Source organism: Manis javanica, chromosome 3, assembly GCF_040802235.1.
Source record: "Manis javanica isolate MJ-LG chromosome 3, MJ_LKY, whole genome shotgun sequence".
NCBI lineage: Eukaryota > Metazoa > Chordata > Mammalia > Pholidota > Manidae > Manis > Manis javanica.
The window spans coordinates 164,884,190-164,904,155 of record NC_133158.1 but is presented as its reverse complement, the minus strand read 5'-3'; the positions used below and the strand labels follow the sequence as shown (position 1 = coordinate 164,904,155).

The 19,966-nt window shown below is 38.0% G+C and overlaps 1 protein-coding gene and 1 long non-coding RNA gene across 5 annotated transcripts in view; one reads left to right on the top strand and one right to left on the bottom strand.

Annotated features, from left to right (window-relative positions):
• LOC140848497 (uncharacterized) overlaps positions 1-19,966 on the top strand; it is a 58,503-nt gene that overhangs the window by 8,525 nt on the left and 30,012 nt on the right. The gene's annotated exons all lie outside the window — the stretch shown is intronic.
• The window catches only part of LOC140848498 (uncharacterized), a 40,714-nt gene that overhangs the window by 4,303 nt on the left and 16,445 nt on the right, over positions 1-19,966 (bottom strand). Inside the window, exons 2-3 of one of the 2 annotated variants that reach the window (XR_012129499.1) lie at positions 3,769-3,923; positions 1,214-1,368 (exon numbers count right to left, since the gene is read on the bottom strand). This is a non-coding gene — a long non-coding RNA (uncharacterized lncRNA). Of the gene's footprint in view, positions 1-3; positions 1,369-3,768; positions 3,924-19,966 lie in introns of those variants that run through there. The other variant, XR_012129500.1, reaches the window with a different exon arrangement.

Sequence of the window (19,966 nt, the reverse complement as noted above, 5' to 3'; positions counted from 1 at the left end):
CAATTATAAAAACCTCCAAACATTAAGAAGGGATTATTCTAGTTTTAAAAAGATGGTTAGGTAATCATGCAAATAATTACATGAAAAAAATGTTTAAGTAATCATGCAAAACAATTACATGGATCTTCCTTAGAGTAACTCGATTACTGGCCTAAAATGAATGCTTGTAAGAATGTGTGATTCAGGGCATTCTAAATTTAGTGTGTGAAAATACTCAGTACTTATCTATAAAGGCAATCATAGAGAAAGACTGATATTCCCAGTCATTCCTACTGAAAAAACAGTCATTAAAAGGTCAAGCATCACAGAATCTACATGTATGAGCGCACAGTCGGGGAACTCAAGTATGCTATTACCCCAAAAAAGCTCACTATGTGGCATTTATTTTAATTAACAACCTGGCTCTGGCCTCGACTACGCAGAAACTTGATTTGTTAAATATATAAAAAGTTACATTTTTAGATGAAGGACTTATATTAACCAATCTCAAGAGAAAGAATATTACATAGAGAACAACCAGCAGGTGGCACTGAGAGTGTGAAGTCTGGGAAAGGAGAGCAGCTACCTGGGAAGGCCGACAGCCGTCCCCCTGGGAGGACTGAGGGGCTCTCCACAAAGGGGCAGCGGCCCTGACAAGGCAGCTATGAAGTGCCGTGTCCTGCTTGGACAGGGCCTGTTCGGACACCGACATCTGCTTGTGGGCCTCTCCTTTTTCTTGGTTTTTCACAAGCTTTTCCAATGGCACTCCCCTCCTAATAAGGGTATCTTTTAGGAATGCTAACCTCCAGATTAAGGTCAAAATGTGCTGGCTAGGGAGCCCTCATTCTCCAATGACAGTGGGTATCTATGTGAGCAGTTTTTAATTAGTAGAGTCAGTTCCATTTCCAAATACCTAAGGAGTGTGTCTCGATTTTTATCCCTATGTATTCCTTACAGACATATTAGTTCATCACCTAAAATTTTACCAGTTCTATAAACAGATTGAAGAAGCACCGGTGGTAATAGGATCCCTGCCCTTCCTTATATAAAACTCTATTTGTCAAATCATGTTAGAATACAAGCAGCTTGCAGCGTTGTCAAAATCTATCACTTGAGATGGCACCAATGACTACTTTAGATTATACAACTAGGGAAAGCCGTTTATTTTAACAGAAGTCAAACCAGACAGCAAGCAAAGTTTCTGTGTATAAAATACAATCAACTGGCTATTTACCTCATTTCGTTGCTCCAGATTGCTTCTAGAGTATCACATTCTCCCAGAAAAATCTCAGAAAAATTTTCAGGTTCATAATTTTCTAAGTAACAAACCATTGCTTCTGGTAGAATGTGCCCAAGTATACTTCTCTGAAAAACATCTTGTCCTTTTGTCTTTAAAACAAAATAAAACACAGAAACACTAAAGTTATCTTTTAGTTTTCTAATATATGAAATGGGGTTAGAGAACACTTTAAGAAACAAGTTATTTAAGAACACATTACTTTTATGCTTTGGAAATTTAGATGAAATAGAGCAAATTGTGAAGTGGAAGGTCTGTGGTGTAAACTGGCTTGGCACGAGCTGCAAGAGGAACCTTCAAGGCCTGCAGCAGAATTAACCTCCTCAGCTGTCAGGTACTGCCAATACTACTTAGGTCTACCAGCCTTGAACCACGTGCAACAGTATTGAACAACACAAGGAAAATTCTGCAAAGAATTACATAAATTTTTCTGTGTTACAGTGTTGGCTGCAGTTCCTACGTACACCTGCTTTTTTTTTTTTTTAAACAAGTTCTGAAACTCAAGATCTTAAAGAGATCTGTCCTCCTAAAGGTATGGCTAGGTTTTAGACAGAACATTAGTATTCAAAGTAATTAACTGTATTAAGGACTTTATAGGCTCTGGCTGGCCACATGGAATCGGTAATGAACATACTTTATCATACTAAATTTTAAACTCATTTCTTTACTTGATGGAAACAAAATCCTAAAGACTATAAAGATTTTCCTATTTCCTTCTAGGCTAATTAAGGATGTTTTATTTCTCTAGAATCTGTGGGGGAAAACCCAAACCGCTTAGTGCAAAGACAAATGACATGATGAATATTTTCAGACTTTTTGTTAATAAAATCCATAAACGTTTGGGTTAAGAATTGCTCATCCTACTCTTTAGAATACTACTATTTGTTTTTTTCTATATCCACAGTTCTGCTATCAACAAACATGATTTTGCTGTAATTACTCACTATTAAGTGAAATGATATGAACAGCTTTTCATATTATGAAATCTGAAAATAAGACTACATATGTGTAACTTCACAGTAAATAAGGAAAAATAAAAAAAAGAATGCCAGAAATGCTTAATGCTACATTAAGATGACAGCACTAGAAGTAATTTAAGAAAATTTTTTTATATTCTTTCTACTTGTATAAAGCTGTGGAAATTATACTGCCATGGCATCACTTTAGTATTAGACAGATTATTTTCCAGGGCTTTACTGCTGGGTCCATAAAACATGCAGGTTGGGTCTGGCACCCACTGTGAAAGTGGTATATAACATTCCTTGGTTAGTGTCCCGAAACAGTAGCCTGGTCTGGGTTTACTTTTCTGCTCTCAATAAAATCTGAATATCAATGGTCTATGAAAAGCCTAACAAAATTTGAAACATCCTTCAATTATGTTTTGGTAACAAATCTCTCTGCAAAATGTAGGTATAAAGTTTCAAGTTGTTAAAGCTACCTGGATAAGTCTCATTTTTTTTTTCCTACTTTTCTTCCTCAGTAAAACTGCAAGAACACTTGAGGGTACCTGAAAAATTAAGTAGCTTCAAAAAAGAAACTAGGACTTCTGCCACCCTGGGATCTGAGCAAAAAGAAGACTGTCTTACTGAATTTTAACTATTTGAGATTTAGGTATATAATCAATTATTCAAGAAAATTACTAATCTATATTTTACACAAAGGGAACAAGTTATATCCACAGCGGTATCAGTTATAATTCAAATCTACAATTTCAATATTAATCCTATGGGCAACATTTATTTTCATTAAAAAATATATATTAGCTTAGACTTTCTACATACAAGGTACCTCAAGGAAAGCTAAAAAATGGATAAAACAGTATTTACCCTCAGTGCTTATAATCTAGCAAACATACATAGTTCAGTTAACCTTAGTGCCGAGACAGCTTACCCAGTGTTAAGTTATGCACTCAGATGATTAACCTGGCTTACCTCCTCTGATTTGAAAGCCTGTTTGGTATGTGTATACTTGAAAAATTTAGAAATAAAAAAAAACTACCTTTTAGATATAGGAACTGATTGAGATTTAGTAATCTTAGTTCCCTAAAGGTCAAATTTTTTTTATTTATAATAAAAGGCAACTTGTAAATCCGTATTCCCAAATTGTTTAATTTCTAACTAAGAAAAGAACATACGTGAACTTAAAACATTTTAAAATTATGGTCATACCTAGGTTATGAAAAATTACCCAATTTTAAGAAGCAAAATGTAAAACTGCATGAGCAATGTGAATATAGTCACATTAAATACATATATTAATATATTAGATAATGACAAAATTCTTATGTTAGATGTGGTTGAGTAATTCTGAGCAATTTTTCCCCTATTATTCTAATTTCCAAATTTTCAGACATACAGCTAACAGATTTTATAAGGGAAAATTTAATAAAGGCAATGACATACTCACATCCAACACAAAAAATCAATTTAAAAAAATCTGCCCATGTACACTTCAAGCAATAATTTTAAATAGGTTACCAATAAAGATCTTACCAAGCAACAGGAAGCACATTGGAACATGCGTACATCATGATAAAGAAAAATACTCCACTAAGATAAAGACGAGGTAACTGTGGATTATCTTGCATGATATGGTGTAACAAAATCACAACCTTCTCAACAAAAATAGGGTCAAAGGTCAGCAGTAGCTAAAAGAAAAAATAAAATGTTTTCATTACTAGGTTATAGAAAAAATGATATTGCCATTTTTTTTTGAGAGGGCATCTCTCATATTTATTGATCAAATGGTTGTTAACAACAATAAAATTCTGTATAGGGGGGGTCGATGCTCAATGCACAATCATTAATCCATCTCAAGCCTAATTCTCGTCAGTCTCCAATCTTCTGAAGCATAACGAACAAGTTCTTACATGGTGAACGAATTCTTACATAGTGAATAAATTATTACATGGTGAACAGTACAAGGGCATTCATCACAGAAACTTTCGGTTTTGATCACGCATTATGAACTATAAACAATCAGGTCAAATATGAATATTCGTTTGATTTTTATACTTGATTTATATGTGGATCCCACATTTTTCCCTTTATTATTATTATTATTTTTATTTTTAATAAAATGCTGAAGTGGTAGGTAGATGCAAGATAAAGGTAGAAAACATAGCTGTAAGAGGGCAAATGTAGATGATCAGGTGTGTGCCTATGGACTAAGTATTAATCCAAGCTAGACAAGGGCAACAAAACATCCACGGATGCAGAAGATTTCTCTCAAAACAGGGGGGATAAGGTTCTGAGCATCACCTCTGTTGATCCCCAATTTCTCACCTGATGGCTCCCCTGCGACTGTGCCTGTCTTAGGTTGTTCCTCCCTTGAGGAATCTTACCCGTCTCTGGCTAACCAGTCATCTTCCGGGGCCATACAGGGAAATGTAAAGTTGGTAAGTGAGAGAGAAGCCATATTGTTTGAAAAGGTTAGCTTTTTACTTCTTTGCAGATTTATGCCCTGTGGCTTCTATGCCCAGCACTTGTCTCGAGGTATCTTTACCACCTGGAGGAATTATGATACTCGGTAAATTTGATATGAGGCACGCTTTCTATTTAAGGGTTGTAATTAGGAATGAAGAAGAAAAGCTATAGAGGTAGCATATGGAAGGAAACATGGGAGGATTGATTACTTCTTTGACTTATCTTCTTGTAGAGTACCTTAAGCATGTATACGTTTTAAACTACCAACTAACTTGTGCTCACATATTAACATAATAGGAATACGGTGACATAAACAAAGCAAATCTATAATTACCATCCATCTCCAGTGAAGCCAAGAAAACCATTTAGGCACCCTAGGCATTTGTGAAAATTTGTCTATGATATGATGGATATCGTCCAAGTGTACTTGAACAGTCTGAGAGAAATCAGACAAACTAAAGTAACCCATTTCTGGGATCTGTTCACATCCCATATGTTTTTTTAACCGTAGATAGTCTATAGTCATAAGATTTTGGAGTGCTACAACTTGCACCCCTCCCAACTTCTGGTTGAGTTCCAACAGTACAGATCTGGTCAAATTCGTTGTCTCACTGTATGCACATGCCAGCCTAGACATCTCCCTCCTCATTCCTATGGCAAGTCCAGGAAACGGTGGGGTGGATGCAGCCACAACCGCAGCATCGTCCGGATCCCTGTGGAGGCTTTTTGATGATCATCCCCTGGCACAAGTCCTCCAGAGAGTGCTGAAGCCGGAAGCTCCTCCTCATATTGTATCTTAGTTCATTTTCTGGGTAGCCAAGCTAGGCCTTGATCTTCTGCATAGAAACAAAGAGACCCTTTGCCCACACTTTGACATGCCCTCTATACCACTGTGCAGAACTCATTGGAGGTCAGCACACAGGAACTGCTTTTTTTTTTTTTTATTAAGAGAAAGGAATATTATCAGAAAAGAGTACCTCCATAGCTGATCATCTGACACCCTTTAAGTGATCAACATTAAGGATATTTAAAGCATGCGTTGATCTTTGATTTACCAATAGTTTTATCCTATCAAGGAGTAATCCCCCTTTTTTTCTTTCTTTCTCTCTTTTTTTTAATCTTTAATCTACGCTTACATGAAGAATACTATGTTTACTATTCTCTCCCCTATATCAGGTCCCCCCTAAAAACCACATTACGGTTACTGTCCATCAGATTAGCAAAATGTTGTAGAATCACTACTTGTCCTCTCTGTGTTGTACAGCCCACCCTTCCCTTTCTCCCTCCCCCCCATGCATGCTAATCTTAATACCCCACTTTTTCTCCCCCCCCCCCTTATCCCTCCCTGCCCACCCATCCTCCCAGTTCTTTTCCCTTTGGTACCTGTTAGTCCATTTTTGGGTTCTGTAATTCCGCTGCTGTTTTGTTCCTTCAGTTTTTCCTTTGTTCTTATACTCCTCAGATGAGTGAAATCATTTGGTATTTCTCTTTCTCCACTTGGCTTATTTCACTGAGCATAATACTCTCCAGCTCCATCCATGTTGCTGCAAATGGTTGTATTTTTCCACTTGTTATGGCTGAGTAGTATTCCATTGTGTATATGTACGACATCTTCTTTATCCATTCGTCTACCAATGGACATTTAGGTTGCTTCCAATTCTTGGCTATTGTAAATAGTGCTGCGATAAACATAGGGGTGCATCTGTCTTTCTCAAACTTGATTGCTGCATTCTTAGGGTAAATTCCTACGAGTGGAATTCCTGGGTCAAATGGTAGGTCTGTTTTGAGCATTTTGATGAACCTCCATATACTGCTTTCCACAATGGCTGAACTAATTTACATTCCAACCAGCAGTGTAGGAGGGTTCCCCTTTCTCCACAGCCTCGCCAACATTTGTTGTTGTTTGTCTTTTGGATGGCAGCTATCCTTACTGGTGTGAGGTGATACCTCATTGTAGTTTTAATTTGCATTTCTCTGATAATTAGCGATGTGGAGCATCTATTCATGTGTCTCTTGGCCATCTGTATTTCTTTTTTGGAGAAATGTCTGTTCAGTTCCACTGCCCATTTTTTAATTGGTTTATTTGTTTTTTGTTTGTTGAGGCGTGTGAGCTCTTTATATATTGTGGACGTCAAGCCTTTATCGGATGTGTCATTTTCAAATACATTCTCCCATACCGTAGGGTGCCTTTTTGTTCTATTGATGGTGTCTTTCGCTGTACAGAAGCTTTTCAGCTTAATGTAGTCCCACTTGCTCATTTTTGCTGTTGTTTTCCTTGCCCGGGGAGATATGTTCAAGAAGAGGTCACTCATGTTTATGTCTAAGAGGTTTTTGCCTATGTTTTTTTCCAAGAGTTTAATGGTTTCATGACTTACATTCAGGTCTTTGATCCATTTTGAGTTTACCTTGGTATATGGGGTTAGACAATGGTCCAGTTTCATTCTCCTACATGTAGCTGTCCAGTTTTGCCAGCACCATCTGTTGAAGAGACTGTCATTTTGCCATTGTATGTCCATGGCTCCTTTATCAAATATTAATTGACCATATATGTTTGGGTTAATGTCTGGAGTCTCTAATCTGTTCCACTGGTCTGTGGCTCTGTTCTTGTGCCAGTACCAAATTGTCTTGATTACTATGGCTTTGTAGTAGAGCTTGAAGTTGGGGAGTGAGATTCCCCCTACTTTATTCTTCTTTTTCAGGATTGCTTTGGCTATTCGGGGTCTTTGGTGTTTCCATATGAATTTTTGAATTATTTGCTCCAATTCATTGAAGAATGTTGCTGGTAATTTGAGAGGGATTGCATCAAATCTGTATATTGCTTTGGGCAGGATGGCCATTTTGACGATATTAATTCTTCCTAGCCATGAGCAGGGGATGAGTTTCCATTTATTAGTGTCCCCTTTAATTTCTCTTAAGAGTGACTTGTAGTTTTCAGAGTATAAGTCTTTCACTTCTTTGGTTAGGTTTATTCCTAGGTATTTTATTCTTTTTGATGCAATGGTGAATGGAATTGTTTTCCTGATTTCTCTTTCTATTGATTCATTGTTAGTTTATAGGAAAGCTACAGATTTCTGTGTGTTAATTTTGTATCCTGCAACTTTGCTGTATTCCAATATCAGTTCTAGTAGTTTTGGAGTGGAGTCTTTAGGGTTTTTTATGTACAGTATCATATCATCTGCAAATAGTGACAGTTTAACTTCTTCTTTACCAATCTGGATTCCTTGTATTTCTTTGTTTTGTCTGATTGCCGTGGCTAGGACCTCCAGTACTATGTTAAATAACAGTGGGGAGAGTGGGCATCCCTGTCTGGTACCCGATCTCAGAGGAAATGCTTTCAGCTTCTCGCTGTTCAGTATAATGCTGGCTGTGGGTTTATCATATATGGCCTTTATTATGTTGAGGTACTTGCCCTCTATTCCCATTGTGCTGAGAGTTTTTATCATGAATGGATGTTGAATTTTGTCAAATGCTTTTTCAGCATCTATGGAGATGATCATGTGGTTTTTGTCTTTCTTTTTGTTGATGTGGTGGATGATGTTGATGGATTTTCGAATGTTGTACCATCCTTGCATCCCTGGGATGAACCCCACTTGGTCATGGTGTATGATCCTTTTGATATACTGTTGAATTCTGTTTGCTAATATTTTATTGAGTATATTTGCATCTACATTCATCAGGGATATTGGTGTATAATTTTCTTTTTTGGTGGGGTCTTTGCCTGGTTTTGGTATTAGGGTGATGTTGGCTTCATAGAATGAGTTTGGGAGTATTCCCTCTTCTTCTATTTTTTGGAACACTTAAAGGAGAATGGGTATTATGTCTTCTCTGTGTGTCTGATAAAATTCCGAGGTAAATCCGTCCGACCCTGGGGTTTTGTTCTTGGGTAGTTTTTTGATTACCATTTCAATTTCTTTGCTCGTAATTGGTTTGTTTAACTTTTGTGTTTCTTCCTTGGTCAATCTTGGGAGGTTGTATTTTTCTAGGAAGTTGTCCATTTCATCTAGGTTTTCCAGCTTGTTGGCATATAGGTTTTCATAGTAGTCTTTAATAATTCTTTGTATTTCTGTGGAGTCTGTCATGATTTTTGCATTCTCATTTCTGATTCTGTTGATATGTGCTGATTCTCTTTTTCTCTTAATAAGTTTGGCTAGAGGCTTATCTATTTTGTTTATTTTCTCAAAGAACCAGCTCTTGGTTTTGTTGATTTTTGCTATTGTTTTATTCTTCTCAATTTTGTTTATTTCTTCTCTGATCTTTATTATGTCCCTCCTTCTGCTGACTTTAGGCCTCATTTGTTCTTCTTTTTTCAGTTTCGATAATTGTGATGTTAGACTATTCATTTGGGATTGTTCTTCCTTCTTCAAGTTTGCCTGGATTGCTATATACTTTCCTCTTAAGACTGCTTTCGCTGCGTCCCACAGAAGTTGGGGCTTAGTGTTGTTGTTGTCATTTGTTTCTATATATTCCTTGATCTCTATTTTGATTTGTTCATTGATCCATTGATTATTTAGTAGCATGTTGTTAAGCCTCCATGTGTTTGTGAGCCTTTTTGTTTTCTTTGTAGAATTTATTTCTAGTTTTATATCTTTGTGGTCTGAAAAATTGGTTGGTAGAATTTCAATATTTTGGAATTTACTGAGGCTCTTTTTGTGAGCTAGTATGTGGTCTATTCTGGAGAATGTTCCATGTGCACTTGAGAAGAATGTATATCCTGTTGCTTTTGGATGTACAGTTCTATAGATGTCTATTAGGTCCATCTGTTCTAGTGTGCTGTTCAGTGCTTCCACATCCTTACTTATTTTCTGCCCGGTGGATCTATCCTTTGGGGTGAGTGGTGTGTTGAAGTCTCCTAGAATGAATGCATTGCAGTCTATTTCCCTCTTTAGTTCTGTTAGTATTTGCTTCACATATGCTGGTGCTCCTGTATTGGGTGCATATATATTTAGAATGGTTATATCCTCTTGTTGGACTGAGCCCTTTATCATGATGTAGTGTCCTTCTTTATCTCTTGTTACTTTCTTTGTTTTGAAGTCTATTTTGTCTGATATTAGTACTGCAACCCCTGCTTTCTTCTCACTGTTTGCCTGAAATGTTTTTCCATCCCTTGACTTTTAGTCTGTGCTTGTCTTTGGGTTTAAGGTGAGTTTCTTGTAAGCAGCATATAGATGGGTCTTGCTTTTTTATCCATTCTATTACTCTGTGTCTTTTGATTGGTGCATTAAGTCCATCTACATTTAGGGTCACTATTGAGAGATATGTAGTTATTGCCATTTCAGGCTTTAGATTTGTGGTTACCAAAGGTTCAAGGTTAGCTTCTTTAGTATCTTATTGCCGAACTTAGCTCGCTTATTGAGCTGTTATATAAACTGTCTGGAGATTCTTTTCTTCTCTCCCTTCTTATTCCTCCTCCTCCATTCTTCATATGTTGTGTGTTTTGTTCTGTGCTCTTTTTAGGAGTGCTCCCATCTAGAGCAGTCCCTGTAGGATGCCCTTTAGAGGTGGTTTGTGGGAAGCAAATTCCCTCAGCTTTTGCTTGTCTGGGAATTGTTTAATCCCAGCATCATATTTAAATGATAGTCGTGCTGGATACAGTATCCTTGGTTCAAGGCCCTTCTGTTTCATTGTATTAAATATATCATGCCATTCTCTTCTGGCCTTTAGGGTTTCTGTCGAGAAGTCTGATGTTAGCCTGATGGGTTTTCCTTTATAGGTGACCTTTTTCTCTCTAGCTGCCTTTAAACTCTTTCCTTGTCCTTCATCCTTGCCATTTTAATTATTGTATGTCTTGGTGTTGTTCTCCTTGGATCCTTTCTGTTGGGGGTTCTGTGTAATTCCATGGTCTGTTCGATTATTTCCTCCCCCAGTTTGGGGAAGTTTTCAGCAATTATTTCTTCAAAGAGACTTTCTATCCCTTTTCCTCTTTATTCTTCTTCTGGTACCCCTATAATATGAATATTATTCCTTTTGGATTGGTCACATTCCTTTTGGATTGGTGTTGTTTCATTCCCGGAGATCCTTTTTTCTCTCTCTATGTCAGCTTCTATACGTTCCTGTTCTCTGGCTTCTATTTCTTCAATGGCCTCTTGCATCTCATCCATTCTGCTTATAAATCCTTCCAGGGATTGTTTCACTTCTGTGATCTCCTTCCTGACATCTGTGATCTCCCTCCGGACTTCATCCCATTGCTCTTGCATTTTTCTCTGCATCTCATCCCATTGCTCTTACATTTTTCTCTGCATCTCTGTCAGCATGTTCATGATTTTTATTTTGAATTCTTTTTCAGGAGGACTGGTTAGGTCTGTCTCCTTCTCAGGTGTTGTCTCTGTGATCTTTGTCTGCCTATAGTTTTGCCTTTTCATGGTGATAGAGATAGTTTGCAGAGGTGGTACGAGTGACCGCTGGAAGAGCTTCCCTTCTTGTTGGTTTGTGGCCTTCCTCTCCTGGGAGAATAGTGACCTCTAGTGGCTTGTGCTGAGCAGCTGTGTGCAGATAGGGCTTCTGCTTCCTGCCCGGCTGCTATGGAGTTTATCTCTGCTGTTGCTGTGGGTGTGGCGTGGCTCGGGCTGCTCCTCCAAAATGGTGGAGCCCCGTTGGAGGGGGAGCGGCTGGGAGGCTATTTATCTCCGTAAGGGGCCTCTGTGCTCCCTGTTGCCCAGGGGGTTAGAGTGCCCAGAGATCTCCAGATTCCCTGCCTCTGGTCTAAGTGTCCTCTCCTTCCCTTTTAAGACTTCCAAAAAGCACTCTTCAAACCAAAACAACAACAGTAACAATGAAAGAGGAAACAGAAAGAAAAAAAAAAAGGAAAAAACACGTGATTTTCTTTGTCCTCAGACGCCAGTCCCAGGCACCCGCTCACCGGTCTTGCTGCCCTGCCTCCCTAGCACCGGAGTCCCTGTCCCTTCAAGGCTTCCAAAAAAAAAAAAAAAGGGAAAAACGCGCAATATTGTTTGTCCTCAGGCGCCGGTCCCAGGCACCCGCCCACCGGTCCTGCTGCCCTGCCTCCCTAGCACTGGGGTCCCCGTCCCTCTAAGGCCTCCAAAAAACACTCTCAAAAAAAAAAAAAGGGAAAAACGCACGACCCTGTCCGTCCCCAGGCGCCAGTTGCAGGCACCCGCTCACCGGCCCTGCTGCCCTGCCACCCTGCCTCCCTGGCACTGGGGTCCCTGTCTCCCTAAGGCCCCCCAAAAGCACCTGCCAAAAAGAAAAAAATGGGAGAAACGCGCGATTTTCTTTGTCCTCAGGCGCCTGTCCCAGGCACCCACCCACCAGTCTTGCTGCCCTGCCTCCCTGGTATTGGGGTCCCCGTCCCTACAAGGCTTCCAAAAAGCACTCGCCAAAAAAAAAGAGAAAAACGGGCGATTTTCTTTGTCCTCAGGTGCCGGCCTCAGGCCCCCGCCCACTGGTCCTGCCGCTCTGCCTCCCTAGTATTGGGAAAAATGCGCGATTTTCTTTGTCCCCAGGCGCCAGTCTCAGGCACCCACTCACCAGTCTTGCTGCCCTGTTTCACTGGTATTTGGGTCCCTGTCCCTTTAAGGCTTCCAGAAAGCACTCGCCAAAAAGAGAAAAGAAAAAAGGGGAAAAATGGCGATTTCCTCCATCCTCAGGCACCGGTCTCAGGGGCCCACCCACCGGTCCCACTGGGAAAAATGCGCGATATTCTTTGTCCTCAGGCGCCGGTCCTGCTGCCCTGCCTCCCTAGCACTGGGGTCCCGGTCCCTTTAAGGCTTCCAAAAAGCACTAGCCAAAAAAAAAAAAACCAGTCCGGTTTCTTTCCACCCGCTGGGAGCCGGGGGAAGGGGCACTTGGGTTCCACCAGGCCGGGGCTTGTATCTTACCCCCTTCGCAAGGTGCTGGGTTCTTGCAGGTGTGGATGTGGTCTGGATGTTGTCCTGTGTCCTCTGGTCTGTATTTTAGAAGAGTTTTCTTTGTTATATTTTCATAGATCTATGTTTTTGGGAGGAGATTTCCACTGCTCTACTCACGCCGCCATCCTGGCTCCGCCCCCCTTCATGTATAGATTTTTATGTAAACATTTTTATGTAAGTCATTACTTCTCTGGGATAAATGCCTAAGAATACAGCTGCTGGGCCATATGGTAGTTACATGTTTTGTATTTTGAAAAACCACCAAACTCTTCCAGAATGGCTATACTGTTTTTCATTTTCACCAGCTATCTATGAGTGATCTAGTTTCTTCACATCTCTACCAGTATATGGTTTGTCACTATTGTTTAACTTTAGCCACCTTTATAGTGCTATCTCACTGTGGCCTTAATTTATATTTTCCTAATGGCTAATCATGTAAAACATCTTTTCATGTGCTTATTTGCCATCTCTGATTCATGTCATATGCCCATGTTCTACTTGGATTGTTTTGGTTTTTTTTTATTATTGACTTTTGAGAGTTCTTCATGTATTCTACATGATATCCTTTGCCAGATATGTGACTTGCAAATATTTTCTCCCACTCTGTAGCTTATCATTTCATTCTCTTAACAGGGTCTTTTATAAAACAAAAGTGTTTCTTTCTGATGAGCTGTAATTTGTTAGTTTTCCTCTTATGTTTTTAGTGTCAAGTCCAAGAACACTTTGTCTAGCCCTAGATCCTGAAAACCTTTTCCTATAAATTTTGGTAAAAGTTTGATGTTTTACATTTGAGTCTGCAATCTATGTTGACTTTGAGTTTGCAGTCTATTTTTGCATAAGGTGTAAGAATTAGATCAAGTTACTTTCTTTGCCTGTGGATGTCCAAGTGCTCCAGCTATCCCACCTTAATTGAATTGTTTTCATGCCTTTCTCCAAAATCAGTCCCGCATATTTTTGTGTATCTATTTCTGGGTTCTCCGTTCTGTCCTACTCATCTATATCTGTCCCTCTGCCAAAAACTACACTGTCTTGATTACTATTGTTATATAATTAGTCTTGAAATCAGGATGACTGATTCATCACTTTCCCTTTCAAAATTATTTCGGCTATTCTAGTTCCTTTGCCTTTCCTTATAAATTTTAAAATAATCTTGTCTATATTTGCAAAGAACATCTTGCGAGGGTTTTGATAGGAATTATGTTAAGCCTATGTATCAGTATAGGAAGAATTGACTTCTTTACTATGTTCTGTTTTCTAATCCATGTATGTGATAAGTATCTCCATTTATTTAGCTTTTCTTTGATCTCATTTATCATCTGTGTAGCTTTCATGATTTAAGTCCTATACTTGATCATATATACATATAAGTATTTCGGTTTTTTAGTGATTATAAATGACATTGTGCTTTTAATTTCAGAGTCCTTGTGTTCATTACTAGTATATAGAAATATAATTGATTTTTGTTTATCCTGTATCCTATATGACCTTGCTGAACTCAAAGTTTTGAGGGGTTTTGGTGTTTTGCATAAACAATTATGTCATCTGCAAATGCGGGATAGTTTTATTTCTTCCTTTAAGATATGTATACATTTTCGTTTCCTTACCTCATTGCACTGGCTAGAACTTTTAGCACTACTTTGAGTAAGAGTGGTGCGAGGAGACATCCTTCCCTTGTTCTTCCCAATTAAGTATAATGTTATATAATGTTAGCTATAGCCTTTTTGTAGATGTTCCTTCTCGAGTTCCCCTCTATACCTAGTTCTCTGAGACTTTTTATCATGAATGAATGTTGAATTTTGTCAGATGATTTTTCTGCATTGATTTATATGACCATGTGCTTTTTCTACTCTGGCCTGTTAATATCATGTAGTACATTGATTGATTTTCAAATACTAATTGAAGTTTGCAGCGTTGGAATAAACCCCACTTTGAAATGGTACGTAATTCTTTTTACATATTGCTGAATTCTACCTAATATTTCATATCTTATTGAAGATTTTTGCATGTGTATTCAAGAGGGATATTGGTTAGTAGTTCACTTTTTTTTAAACATATGTCTTTATCTGGTTTTGGTATCAGAAAAATACCATCTTTACAAAATGATTTGGGAAGTGTTCCCATCTCTTGCACTTCTAAGAAGACATTGTCTATATAGGTGTTACTTTTTCTTTAAACATTTGATAAGAGTTCTCTGCTGAAACTATTTGGGCTTGGAAATTTGGGGTAAAGGGCAGGTTTTAAATTTAAAATCCAATTTCCTAAATACTTATAGGGAAATTCAAATGATCTATTTTATATATGATGAACTGTCATAGTTTGTGTATTTTGAGGAAGTGGTTTGTTTTGTCTCAGCTGTCAGTTTTATGTGCTTAGAGTTGGTCATAGTGTTTTCCTATTATCCTTTTATGGCTGCAGAGACTTTAGTGATATCACCTCTTTCACTCCTGCCATTGGTAATTGTATCTTTTTCCTTTGTCAGTCTTACTAGAGGATTGTCACTTTTATTGATCTTTTCAAAGAATATAATATAAATTGATAGGACTTGACATTGACAAGATCTGTTTCATTGCTTTTCTCTATTTTTTTTTCAATTTTCTTGAATTCTGCTCTTTATTATATCCTTCCTTTTGCTTTCTTTGGATGTATTTTGCTTTTTCCTAGATTCTTGAGGGGTAGCATGGATTACTGATTCGGGACTTTTCCTCATTTCTAATGTATGTATTTAGCATTGTAGATTTTCCTCTCAGTTATGCTTTACCTGTGTCCCAGAGATTTTGAATATTGTATTTTCACGTTGTCAATTCAGCAACTTAAAAAATTGCCCTTCAGATTCCTCTTTGACCCATGGATTATTTAGAATTGTGTTAGCTTTTTTCAAAGTGTTGAGATTTTCCTGTTATTTTTGTTCTTAATTTCTAGTTTCGTTCCATTGTGGTCACAGAACTGTGTTATTTCAGTTCTTTCAAATTTGTTGAGATTTGTTTTATGGCCTAAGATAATGTTTATCTTTCTATAAGTTTTCTGGACACTTGAAAAGATATATATTCTGCTGGTGTTGGGTGGAATGTCTTATAAATGACTTAGACCCGTTGATTGATAGTAGTGTTGAGTTCCTCTATAGCCTTGCTGAATGTCTATTTGTTCTGTTAATAGTTGAAAGAGGGGTCTTAAAGTCTCTTACTAGAACTGCGAATTTATTTACTGCTCCTTTCAGTTCTATCAGTTTGTGTTTTACATATTCAGCAGCTCTGTTGTTTGATGCGTACACATTTAGAATTCCTATGTCTCCTTGATGGATTTACCCTTTTATCGTTATATAATGACACTCTGTCTCTAGTAATTTTCTTTGCTCTGAACTCTGCTTTATTAATATAGCTGTGTTCCTGCTTTTATTTAATGTTTGCATGATATTTTTTGTTGTTTTAAACCTGCCTATATCATAATATTTGAAGTGAATTGCTTCCAGATGGCATTTATTTGGGTTATGTTTGTTAATCCACTCTATCAGTGTGTCTTTGTCATAATTGATGTTATGGATTAAGTCTGCCATTTAATGTTTTATTTTCTATTTATTTTTTTATTGAATTATTGTTGCTATACAATCTTAGATTGATTTCAAATATACAACACAGTGGTTCAGGAGTGACACATATTATTAAATCCCCACCCCAACTAGTGTGGTTACTATATGTCAACATAGGAAGATGTTATTGACTATATTCCCCATGCTGTACTACTGTCCCCATGACCAACTTGCATTATGATGGAGAAGTTTTCCGCCTCTTAATCCCCCTCACACTTCCCACCCACACACCCCAACCCCTCCCCACTGGTAACCACTATCAGTTCTCAGTGTCTATGAGTTTACTACTGTTTTGTTCATTCTGTTTTGCTTTGATTTCATATTCCATATATAAGTGAAATAATATGGTATTTGTCTTTCTTCACTTGGCTTATTTCACTGAGCATAATACCCATGTATCTTGTTGCAAATGGCAGGAATTTTTTTTATGACTCAATAATATTCCATTATATATATGTACTACATCTTTATCCATTTATCTATCAAAGGACCCTTTGGTTGCTTCCATATCTTGGTTATTGTAAATAATGCAGTGATAAACCCAGGAGTGTGTATATCTTTTCAAATCAGGGATTTTGTTTTCTCTGGGTAAATTCCTAGAAGTGGAATTACTGGGTCAAATGGTATTTCTATTTTTAGTTTTCTGAGGAACCTCCATACTTCTTTCCACAGTGGTTATACCTGTATACATTCCCACCAACAGTGTAGGAGGGTTCTCTTTTCTCCACATTCTCACCAACACTTGCTATTTCTTGTCTTTTAGGTGGAGGCCATTCTAATTGGTATAAGGTGATATTTCATTGTGGTTTTGATTTGCATTTCACTGATGATTAAGATGTTGAACATCTCTCTGTATCTCTGTTGGCCATTTGTATTTCTTCTTTGGAGAAATGTCTGCTTAGATTCTCCACCTATTTTTTCATTAGGTTATTTGTTTTTTGGGTGTTGAAGAATGTAAGTTCTTTTGGATATTAACCCCTTTTCAGATAAATCTATATTCTCCCATACTGTACATTGACTTTTTGTTCTCCTGATGGTGTCCTTTGCAGTACAGAAGCTTTTTAGTTTGATGTAGTCCCATTTCTTCATTTTTTATTATGTTTCCATTGCTTACTAGAAGTTGTGTCCAGGAAAAAATTGCTCATGCATATGTTCAAGAGAATTAGGGCCATGTTTCTTCTAAGAGTTTTATGGTTTCATGTCTTACATTCATGTCTTCGATCCATTTCAAGTATGCTTTTGTGTATGGAATTGGACAGCAATCCAGTTTTATCCTCTCGCATGTAGCTGTCCAGTTTTCCTTATATCAGTTATTGAAGAGGCTGTTTTCCCCATTGAATATTCATGGTTCCTTTATCATATATTAATTGGCCATATATGTGTGGGTTTATATCTGGCTCTTTATTCTGTTCCATTGATCTATGGGTCTGTTCTTATGCCAGTAGCATAATGTTTTAATTACTGTAGCTTTGTAATAGAGCTTGAAGTCAGGGAGCATAATCTCCCCAGCTTTGTTCTTCTTTCTCAAGATTGCCTAGGCTATTTGAGATCTTTTGTGGTTTCATATGAATTTTAGAACTATTTTTTCTAGCTCATTGAAAAATGCTGTTGGTATTTTGATAGGGATTGCACTGAATGTGTAAATTGCTTTGGACGGGATGGCCATTTTGACAATATTAATTTTCCTATCCATGAGCACAGATAGATTTCCATTTATTTGTGTCTTCTTTAATTTCTGTCAGGAGTGTTTTATAATTTTCAGAATACAAGTCTTTCACTTCCTTGGTTAGGTTTCTTCCTAGGTATTTTATTCTTTTTGATGCAATTGCAAATGGAATTGTTTTCCTGATTTCTCTTTCTGCTGGTTCACTGTTAGCATATAGGAACACAACTTCTTCCTTACCAGTTTGAATGCCTTTTATCTCTTTGTGTTGTCTGGTTGCTGTGGCTAAGATCTCCAGTCCTATGTTGAATAAAAGTGGTGACATTGGACATTCTTGTTTTGTTCCTGACCTTACAGGAAAAGCTTTCAGCTTTTTGCCATTAAGTATGATGTTAGCTGTGAGTTTATCACATATGACCTTTATTATATTGAGGTACAAATGCTCAGTATCCATTGAGTTTTTTTTAATCATGAATTGATGTTGAATTTTGCTAAATGTTTTGTCAACATCTATTGACATGATCATGGTTTTTATACTTCTGTCAATGTGGTATGTGACATTGATTGATTTACAAATATAGTACCATCCAATAAATCCCACTTGGTCATGACGGATGATCCTTTTGATGACTTTAAATTTGGCTTGGTAATAGTTTGCTGGCACATTTTGCATCTATGTTCATCAGGTATATTGGTCTTTATATAATTTTATAATTTATAAAATTTTTATAATTTTCTTTTTTTTCTGTAGTGTTTTTGTCTATACTTCGTTTTAGAGGAGTGGTGGCCTCATAGAATGAGTTTGGAAGTATTCACTCCTCTTCTAATTTTTGGACTACTTTAAGAAGGATGGGTATTAGCTCTTCTTTAAATGGTAGAATTCAGTGAAGCTATTGGTCCTGTACTTTTTATTTGTTGAGAATTTTTTGATTACCAGTTCAGTTTCATTGCTGGTAATTGGTCTGTTCAGGTTTTCTGTTTCTTCCTGAATCAATCTGGGAAGGTTGTATTTTTCTGGGAAGTTGTCCATTTCTTCTAGGTTGTCCAACTTTTCATAATTTTTCATAGTGTTCTCTAATAGTTCTTTGTATTTCTGTGGCATCTGTTATGATTATTCCTTCTTGATTTCTGATTTTATTTGTTTATGCTCTTTTTCTTGCTAAGTCTGGCTAGGGGTTTATTTTCTTTATTTTCTCAAAGAAGCAGCTCTTCATTTTATTAATTTTTTTATATTGTATTATTCTCTATTTATTTCTGTTGTAATCTTTATTAACTGGGCAAGGTGGTGGCTACAGGTTGCATATGGCTGCTACAGCTAGTCACATGGTTTCCCATTTGTGGCAGCAAGGCACAGGACCATGCTTGGCCACCTACTGAAAGAAGTGCTCAGAGCTGTCTCAAAAGTGCTCATAGGTGTTTCTAATTGGGCTGAGAGAGCTAAAAGATCCTCTTTCCATCCACCAGACAGCAAAGTCTATTGCTGTTGGGCTGAGTGGGCTGGTGTACCAACAGTGCACAAGGAAGCACCTTGGGGCTGAGCCACTAGTAAGAGGGATGGAGCATCAGAGCTCCCAAGGGTGCCCAATCTGTTGCACCAAGGGAGGGTTGGGGAGGTTTTGTCCACCTGCCCTTTCTCCTGCAGCAAGAGCTCCACCCAACCTTCACCCCTTTGGCACCCCTTCCACTGCTGGCAAGTCTTTCAAACTGCTACCTCTGATTTGGGTATCAGGGTATCTGTCCTCCACAAGCAGCTGGAATCTCAGCATCCCAGAGCGTCCCGACTGTCCCTGGTGTCCAGCTCCATTAATCACCAGAACCCAGGGCAATGTGGACTTGGGTTCCCAAAGCAGATCTCCAGGGCCAAGTGTGCAGAGTTCCTGAGCACTGTCCCCTCCAGCTCCATTTATCTTTCTCCCACCTGTGGGCTGGGATGAGGGAAGAGCTTGGGTCCTGCTTGACCATGGCTCTGCCACTTTACCCTTTCTTATGTGCTCTTCTCCTCTTCACCAGGTGTAGGTGGGCTGTTCTTCAGGTTATACTTGCTGTAGTTGCTTCCTTGGTATGTGTGTGTACGAGGAGGTTCCCACATTGTCTCCCTACTCCACCCTCTTTTTAACCCTCCTCTCTTATTTTCTCTTTGTTCTTTTCTTTTTC